Source organism: Coregonus lavaretus (assembly GCF_964263955.1).
Source record: "Coregonus lavaretus genome assembly, chromosome: 35".
Classification (NCBI taxonomy): Eukaryota; Metazoa; Chordata; class Actinopteri; order Salmoniformes; family Salmonidae; genus Coregonus; species Coregonus lavaretus.
Window position 1 is genome coordinate 8,665,065 of NC_140022.1, and position 10,219 is coordinate 8,675,283.

The window sequence follows — 10,219 nt, forward strand, 5'->3', positions numbered from 1 at the left end:
GAGTCGTACAAAAACCTCCCTCAGTCAGACTGCACAGTGACTGTACTGCTGCAGCTGGGACCTACTGCAGGTGTTGAGGAGCAACAGACTCAGACATGAAACACACAGCGTTAGACAGTCCCACACCAGGACAACCTTACTCTGGTTACATGAAGACAGGAGCATAGTTCACCAAACCATGTCCTCTACACAACCATAACCATTACTTCACCTCCATATAGAAACCACCACTTTACTACCACACCATTGACCTTCACCTCTGGAATGTTCAGATACAAATTAATTGTGTAGAACAGACATCATTATCTGTCAAATAGAACATGGAGTGTTAGCTCTATTCATTGTATTTCTATCTTTAACGTTCAAAACGTTTCACCTCACTGAATGCAGCCCTGATTTGCATGGTCATGGTGGGATGGTTTTGCATCTCCCAGAATATAGCAGCTCTGTCCCCAGGGGGTCAGAGAAAGAGAGAGAGAGAGAGAGAGAGAGAGAGAGAGAGAGAGAGAGAGAGAGAGAGAGAGAAGAGAGAGAGAGAGAGAGAGAGAGAGAGAGAGAGAGAGAGAGAGAGAGAGAGAGAGAGGAGAGGGAGACTGAGCATGAAACAGCAGAACACACAACAAACAGTCATTATAGGACAGATGACATATCTTACTCACACTTGGAGGAGAAATATAGTTATGACAGAAACTACAACCTAGCTGTAGGTACATTTCCATTCGTTGTCACGGTAAATAAATGAGTCAACTAATCCATCATGTTATTTTCCAAATCAAACTTTATTAGAACTGAGGCAGATAGAACATCACAGTAACAGTCTGAGTAGAGAACACATAGAAGTCTCCTCTACTCTATACAATACACATTACTACCCAGACTGTGGTCTCCCCAGCATACTAGAGTTTACTCAGGACACTACTCTAACACTCCAACACACTACTACTGCTCCAACCAGGCCCCAGCACAGACCAGAGCCTCGTCTACTCCTGCTTCCCCAGACAGAGCTCCTGTTGTGGGCCTCCTCCAGTAGGTCCTAGCCCAGACACTGGCTCCTGCGAAGGGGGGAGGCCTGGGTGTGTTGGAAGTGGGAGACCCTGCAGGTGTAGAGCTCTCCCTGCTCCCAGCCTGCCTTGCTCAGTGTCATGGTGCTGCTGCGTCTGTAAAGGCCTTCCTTCTCTTCTTCTGGACTGTTCACGACCCCCTTGCTCACCTCCAGCCCGTCCACCTCCCAGCTCACCAGCGCCCCCTGAGTGGAGTAGCCAGTCAGCAGGCAGGCCAGTGTGGCAGAGCCCCCAGAGAGCTGCTCAGAGGAGGGGGGGAGCAGAGACACTGTGGGACTAACAGTAGGACCAGCTGGAAAGGAGAGAACGTTTTAATGTTACATACCAGAGGAGAGAGAAATAGAGTGCTCTATAAAATACATAACTTATTAAGGTTCACAGAGAACACAACACCACCCAACTCAACAACAATTACATAAATGCACAATAAAGTACATCACTGTTGCTCATTTTTTATTTAGTCATGCATTTGCTCAGCCTATGAAATATCTTTGCTTTTAAAAGGACAAGGACCCATTCATTAAACAATCTTATCGCCCAATATCACTGCTAAATGCAGATATGAAGTAACTTTATACTCTGCTGTGCGTTGTGGTGCACCTTCCGTGTTCCATACTTCGCTAACGCGTTTGTACCGTTTAAAGAGGCAATCTGCTGTTCAAACAACAACAAAGCAGCCAACCCCACCAGTGTTTTTGGTAAACAGCTGAGAAATGTAACCTCTCTCAAATTCATAGACAGAGCTATGGATGCAAGGACTGACCATCCATAAGATAAAAAATATCACTTCAACCATGTTTTGAAGCTATATAGTGTTTGTTTAAAATTACATTGTTCACAAACAATTTAGTAAAACATGATAATTCTGATAAGAGTATGGTAGTTGAACTAAGCTTGTGAGGTGTATAAAACAATGTTTCTATTCTTCAAGAATCAATGGGTATATATCATTAGTTTAAAAGTCACAAAATTGATATAGGAATCGCAGATTGCCCTTTTAAAGTCGGTCCACTTTACCATAATATCAGACAAGAAAACAAGGTCTGTTAGGGACCAGATCTTTTTCTGCTATACTCATAAAGCATTACACATCTTTACACACAATTACAGTATCAGTATTTTAATCTCTTAATATAGGAAATGTTATAGCAATTAATTAGCATGTTTTATCATTTATATTTACATTACATTTTAGTCATTTAGCAGACACTCTTATCCAGAGCATCTTAGTGCATTCATCTTAAGATAGCTAGGTGGGACAACCACAATAATTAAGCACGTTATGTACCTATAGCATACTCTGATTAATGAAGTCAAGTCAATGTCTCGTCACCCAAATTCACTGCAAAATGTTTTTTTATCCAATGATGTCATGTGTTATCATATTGCATGTGGGCAGAGTGAGACATTGTCATTTGATGCAAATATCAATATTGAAAATTGTGCCATTTTACTGTTAACAACAGAAATATAAAGCAATTCACATGATTATTATTTGCAGATTCATCATCTGTCCTGAAGTAGGGTATTTCCATAGAGAAGGTGCTTTGCATTGGCAGCTCATGCTTCAGTGCTCTGGGAGTGTTTATAGCCCTGGGAGTTTCAGACTGCAGGACTGAGAGCGCTCCTTCAACACAACAGAAACCACGACAACCATGACTCTGATCACCATCTTCATCTGGACACTGGTCTGCTGCTGCCTCAAAGGTCTGTTGTTTTCTAACTCTTACAATGGAAAAAGGACATATTGTTGAGTACGTAATAAATGTCCCTGCATAAAATATGATGAAATATAAATGATCTCTTATTTGTACTCGTTGATCAATTTATATGTTTCCTCTTCAGGATCCAGAGGTCAAGTGACTGTGACTCAGCCTCCTGTAGTGACATTCTCTCCAGGAGACCCCGTCACTCTGACCTGTAAAACCAACCCTAAAGTGTACAGAGACAGTGATGGAGATGATTATGCGTTCTGGTATCAACAGAGACCTGGAGAAGCTCCCAAACTCCTGATAAAATATGCAAAGAAACTGCTAGATGGGATTCCTGCTAGATTCAGTGGCAGTGGGTCTGAGAGTGACTTCACTCTGACCATCAGTGGAGTCCAGGCTAAAGATGCAGCAGTTTACTACTGTCAGAGTTACCACTATCTCAATAGTAAACGTTTGTTCACACAGTGATTTAGAGCCGTACAAAAACCTTGTGTACAAAATGACACACATCACTGGTCCACTGAACACAGAACTAATGGTCTTGTGATATGACATCACCAAGTATAACCACTTTACTAACTCACAGAAATAATGGTTACAGACTAGTTTCATAACCCTCCCTACCTCCCATGGCTGCAAATATCCTCCTTATCAGAAAGATACAGGTAAAATAGTCCTATTGAGGATGAATAATCCATATCATGTCCACATAAAATCATGTGTGAAGCAAAAAGGTTGGTATGCCTCAATGCTTGGTAGATCAACCAGACACACAGCTGGCCAACACTTCTGTGGAGCAGTATAGTGTGTGTAAGTGCATGTGTGTGTGTGACAGAGAGAGAGCCCTGTGAAACAGAAACTAAGATTTGCATGGTCCCTCTCCCAGAATAGAGCAGTACACTGCCCAGATGTTCCCCCATCCTTAACACCACACCAGAACTAGACCAGAGGAGGTTGGCCAGTGGACATCCGACAGACTGGCAGAGGGTAAAAGTTCAACGTCATACGCCAGACTCATCATGAATTCATCAGGAATCATCCCTGAGCCAGATTAATCAGGAATTCATCAGGAAGCAGCACTGAGACAGATTCATCAGGAATTCATCAGGAATCAGCACTGAGCCAGATTCATCATGAATTCATCAGGAATCAGCACTGAGACAGATTCATCAGGAATTCATCAGGAATCAGCACTGAGACAGATTCATCAGGAATTCATCAGGAATCAACACTGAGCCAGTTTCATCATCAATTCATCAGGAATCAGCACTGAGACAGATTCATCAGGAATTCATCAGGAATCAACACTGAGCCAGTTTCATCATCAATTCATCAGGAATCAGCACTGAGACAGATTCATCAGGAATTCATCAGGAATCAGCACTGAGCCAGATTCATCATGAATTCATCAGGAATCCGCACTGAGCCAGATTCATCAGGAATTCATCAGGAATCAGCACTGAGACAGATTCATCAGGAATTCATCAGGAATCAACACTGAGCCAGTTTCATCATCAATTCATCAGGAATCAGCACTGAGACAGATTCATTATGAATTCATAAAAAATCAACACAGACAGATTCATCATGAATTCATCAGGAATCAACACAGACAGATGGAAGTCCTTCATCCCAGTCTAGAATACCTCCAGGGTCACTGACAGGTCAGCAAGGGTCAGAGGTCAACAGTTCCAAAGTCACACGCTCAGACAAACACACAACCTCCTAATGCCTCCACCAGGACCTGTCCTGTACCGCACTGCAGCATCTCCCAGACCTAATCCTGAGTAAACTAGACTGGACATCAGTCAGAGGATAACAGTAACCTCCAGGTGATATGTCTGACCTAACAAGGTCATAGGTCAGATATGAAAGGTTGCACCTTGCCTCTATGCCAGTATGTTTAGGACATTACAGCACATCACCATTCCTTACATCACTGGAGTCTGAAGTGGTGTATGTTCTCTGTATCCCAGCTTTCTCCTCCATCACAACTAGGAGATCTGTCACAACGTTATTTTCATTCAGAAATGCCTCATAATGGTTATGAAGTTGGGCAAACATTGTTATAGTGGCGCCGTGTTGAACTTGTTAATTTCCGGCTGTGTAGCCTACACAAACACAAATCAAAACAAAATGTTATCGTCAAGTAAACAAGCAATAAAACGTAAAAATATTTTGTTTGGTTAAAGCTTGTTGTATTATCTGCGTGTGCCTACAAGCTGCTGGGCATATGGTTCCAGGCGAAGAGAAGCGAATGAGCGAGTGGGAGGAGTTTGATTAAGATACAACCAATCAGAAAACTATTTTGTTGCCACCTAGTTGAAGCAACAGATGATGACATTCACTTTTTATTGCCAGCAGTACAATTCAGTTAACTATTATGCTACTAATATCTGGTGACTTTGATACTGTTCTGTCATTGCACGCCTGTCTACATATGAATGTCAAAAGCAATAAAAGAGCTTGCTGGCCCAGTCTGTAATCCAACCAACAGCTGACCCTGAAACTGTTTGACTAATAACTCTTTATTTTCTGTCTGAACCATAGACTTAGATAGACAACATCATTATTGTATCTGTCCCATTATGGCGTCTGTGAGAGCACAGGCAGTACCATTGAGGCCATCTCCATTGTGAAGTCATCCATTTTCTTCCTCTACTACTTCTACTGGTAAACAAACTAAATGGGTACATACTGCCACCTAGAATGTGTTGTTTGAACAAGTATGAAGCCAAGGCTGGCGATTTACTGCCACCTCCAGTAATGATATCTTTCCTCATTAGTGTAATTCATTGGCTGATCCCTCCTGATGACCAGGATGGATTTATGTGATCCTTCCTTAATCCACAGGAAGTTCCACCCAGTTGACTACTTAAAAATGGTGGAATCCCTCAATGGCAATGTCCATGCAAAAACGGTTATATCCAGCTGAGGCCTCAATCATTCTTTATCGTCTGAACTGAACTTCAGCATGATGCCATTTTAGCACAAGGCCCACCCATGCTGCACCACTTCCCAGTCATGTGAAATCCGTAGATTAGGGCCTAATGAATTTATTTCAATTGACTGATTTTCTTATATGAACTGTAACTCAGTAAAATCGTTGAAATTGTTGCATGCTGTGTTTATATTTTAGTTTAATATAGAATTGTCAAAGACTCCAGTCACCCAAGTCATAGACCGTTCTCTCTGCTATCGCACGGCAAGCGGTACCGGAGCGCCAAGTCTATGTCCAAAAGGCTCTTAATAGCTTCTACCCCCAAGCCATAAGACTGCTAGACTGCTGAACAATTAATAAAATGGCCACCCTGCCCTCCTTGTTTTTACACTGCAGCTACTTCCTGTTTATTATCTATGCATAGTCACTTTACTCCTACCTACATGTACAAATTACTTCGACTAACCTGTACCCCCGTACATTGACTCGGTACCGGTACCCACTGTATATAGCCTCGCTATTGTTATTTTGTTGTGTTACTTTATATTTTATTTACTTTAGTAAATTTAGCAAATATTTTCTTAACTCTATTTTCTTATAACTGCATTGTTGGTTAATGCTTGTAAGTAAGCATTTCACTTTGTATTCGGCACATGTGACCAATTGTATTTTATTTTATTTGTATAGCAATACACTAGTATTGAATGAATACACTTACATGTAACTAAATACTATGGTCAATTACAGGCCTTCCACAGATGTATTAAGCTATTGTATTCCACGTTTAAGATTAATGTGTTTATGTCATTGCATTAACAGTTTCATCATCTGTCCTGAGGTAGGGTATTTCCATAGAGAAGGTGCTTTGCATTGGCAGCTCATGCTTCAGTGCTCTGAGAGTGTTTATAGCCCTGGGAGTTTCAGACTGCAGGACTGAGATCTGTCCTGACACTTTAAGACTGCAGCGTTATCAGCATTGGGTCCAGTCTGTTCAGTCTTCTCAGAGCCACAGATGATGAAGATGATGAAGTCGATATCACTGATTCCCCTGCTGACCACTCTGGGGTTCCTGACTCAGGGTGAGAAATTCTGCTCTCTGACCTTTCTGAACTGTCGTCTTCAGACAGCAAGTTTTGAGAACAGTAGTTTGAGAAGCCTCTATGCAACTCTTTGTACATGGGAGAGTTTGCAGTAATTTTATTTGGATTCTTATTATTTATTCTCCACCTTTCATTTCCAGAATCATCTGGGGCTGGAGTTGTGACTCAGTCTCCTACTGTCAAGTCTGTTAATCTGGGAGAGACTGTGTATCTGAGCTGCACAGCCAGTAAGGGGGTGGATGATGACCTGAGCTGGTACCTGCAGAAACCTGGACAGTCCCCTCAACTCCTCTTCTATAAAATTAGTCAACGTCAGTCTGAAACTCCTGGTAATTTCAGTAGCAGCGGTCTGAACCAGATTTTACTCTCACCATCAGTGTAGTCCAGGCTGAAGATGAAGGAAATTTCTACTGCATGGGTGCGTATGCTGATGGGAACACACAGTGATTTAGAGTCGTACAAAAACCTCCCTCAGTAACAATGCACAGAGACTGTACTTCTGCAGCTGGGACCTAATGCAGGTGTTGAGGAGCAACAGACTATGACATGAAACACACAGCGTTAGACAGTCCCACACCAGGACAACGTTACTCTGGTTACATCATGACAGGAGCATAGTTCACCAAACCACCTCCTCTACACAACCATAACCATTACTTCACCTCCATATAGAAACCACCCCTTTACTACCACACCATTGACCTTCACATCTGGAATGTTCAGATAGAAATTATCTGTGTTGAACAGACATTATTATCTTTCAAATAAAACATGGAGTGTTAGATCTATTCATTGGATTTCTATCTTTAGCATTCTAAATGTTTCACCTCACTGAATGCAGCCCTGATTTGCAATGGTCAGGGTGGGATGGAATTTGCTTCTCCTAGAATAGAGCAGCTCTGTCCCCAGGGGGTCAGAGAGAGAGAGAGAGAGAGAGAGAGAGAGAGAGAGAGAGAGAGAGAGAGAGAGAGAGAGAGAGAGAGAAGAGAGAGAGAGAGAGAGAGAGAGAGAGAGAGAGAGAAAAGAGAGAGAGAGAGAGAGAGAGAGAGAGAGAGAGAGAGAGAGAGAGAGAGAGAGAGAGAGAGAGAGAGAGAGAGAGAGAGAGAGAGAGAGAGAGAGAGAGAGAGAAAGAGAGAGAGAGCGAGAGAGAGAGAGGGGGGGAATGAATTAATCAAATTGAATTGAGAGAGAGAGAGAGAGAGAGAGAGAGAGAGAGAGAGAGAGAGAGAGAGAGCGAGAGAGACAGCATGAAGCAGCAGAACACACATACAACAAAAGTCACTACAGGACAGATTACATACTGTAGCTTACTCACATTTGGAGGAATAATATAATTATGACAAAAACTATGACCTAGCTGTATCTACATGTCCGTTTGTTGTCACGGTAAATAAATGAGTCAACTAACCCATGATGTTATATTCCAAATCAAGCTTTATTAGAACTGAGGCAGATAGCAACATCACAGTAACAGTCTGAGTAGAGAACACATAGAAGTCTCCTCTACTCTATACAATACACATTAACTACCCAGACTGTGGTCTCCCAGCAGTACTAGAGTTTACTCAGGACCACTACTCTCTACCACTCCAACACGCTACTACTGCTCCAACCAGGCCCCAGCCCAGACCAGAGCCTCGTCTACTCCTGCTTCCCCAGACAGAGCTCCTGTTGTGGGCCTCCTCCAGTAGGTCCTAACCCAGACACTGGCTCCTGCGAAGGGGGGAGGCCTGGGTGTGTTGGAAGTGGGAGACCCTGCAGGTGTAGAGCTCTCCCTGCTCCCAGCCTGCCTTGCTCAGTGTCATGGTGCTGCTGCGTCTGTAAAGGCCTTCCTTCTCTTCTTCTGGACTGGTCACGACCCCCTGGCTCACCTCCAGCCCATCCACCTCCCAGCTCACCAGCGCCCCCTGAGGGTAGTAGCCAGTCAGCAGGCAGGCCAGTGTGACAGAGCCCCCAGAGAGCTGCTCAGAGGAGGGGGGAGCAGAGACACTGTGGGACTAACAGTAGGACCAGCTGGAAAGGAGAGAACGTTTTAATGTTACATACCAGAGGAGAGAAAAATAGAGTGCTCTATAAAATACATAACTTATTAAGGTTCACAGAAAACACAACACCACCCAACTCAACAACAATTACATAAATGCACAATAAAGTACATCACCATTGCTCATTTGTTTATTTAGCCATGCATTTGCTCAGCCCATGAAATATCTTTGCTGTAAAAAGGACAAGGACCCATTGATTAAACAATCTTATTGCCCAATATCACTGCTAAATGCAGATATGAAGTAACTTTATACTCTGCTGTGCGTTGTGGTGCACCTTCCGTGTTCCATACTCCGCTAACGCGTTTGTGCCGTTTAAAGAGGCAATCTGCTGTTCAAACAACAACAAAGCAGCCAACCCCACCAGTGTTTTTGGTAAACAGCTGAGAAATGTAACCTCTCTCAAATTCATAGACAGAGCTATGGATGCAAGGACTGACCATCCATAAGACACAAATTATCATTTCAACCATGTTGTGAGGCTAAATAGTGTTTGTTTAAAATTATATTGTTCACAAACGATTGAGTAAAGCATGATGCTATTTTGGTTCTGATAAGAGTATGGTAGTTCAACTAAGTTTGTGAAGCGTATAAAACAATGTTTCTATTTTTCAAGAATCAATGGGTATATATATCATTAGTTTAAAAGTCACAAAATGGATATAGGAATCGCAGATTGCCCTTTTAAAGTCGGTCCACTTTACCATAATATCAGACAAGAAAACAAGGTTTGCTAGGGACCAGAACTTTTCTGCTATACTCATAAAGCATTACACATCTTTACACACAATTACAGTATCAGTATTTTAATATCTTAATATAGGAAATATTATAGCAAGTAATTAGCATGTTTTATCATTTACATTTACATTACATTTAAGTCATTTAGCAGACACTCTTATCCACAGCATCTTAGTGCATTCATCTTAAGATAGCTAGGTGGGACAACCACAATAATTAAGCACTTTATGTACCTATATCAAACCCCGAATAATGAAGTCACTGATTTGAGCCTCTTCAATGTCTCTTCACCCAAATTCACTGCAAAATGTTTTTTTATCCAATGATGTCATATGTTATCATATTGCATATGGGCAGAGTGAGACATTGTCATTTACGGCAAATATCAATATTGGCAATTGTGCCATTTTACTGTCAACAACAGAAATATAAAGCAATTCACATGATTATTATTTGCAGATTCATCATCTGTCCTGAGGTAGGGTATTTCCATAGAGAAGGTGCTTTGCATTGGCAGCTCATGCTTCAGTGCTCTGGGAGTGTTTATAGCCCTGGGAGTTTCAGACTGCAGGACTGAGAGCGCTCCTTCAACACAACAGAAACCACGACAACCATGACT

The 10,219-nt window shown here is 42.2% G+C and overlaps 1 gene segment (V, D, J or C); it reads right to left on the minus strand.

Moving 5' to 3' along the window:
- Positions 1 to 1,033: 1,033 nt before the first annotated feature.
- Positions 1,034 to 1,831, minus strand: LOC311109549 (Ig lambda-1 chain C region-like). The segment is given in 2 exons: positions 1,825 to 1,831; positions 1,034 to 1,353 (listed from the first exon to the last, which is right to left on the minus strand).
- Positions 1,832 to 10,219: the final 8,388 nt, after the last annotated feature.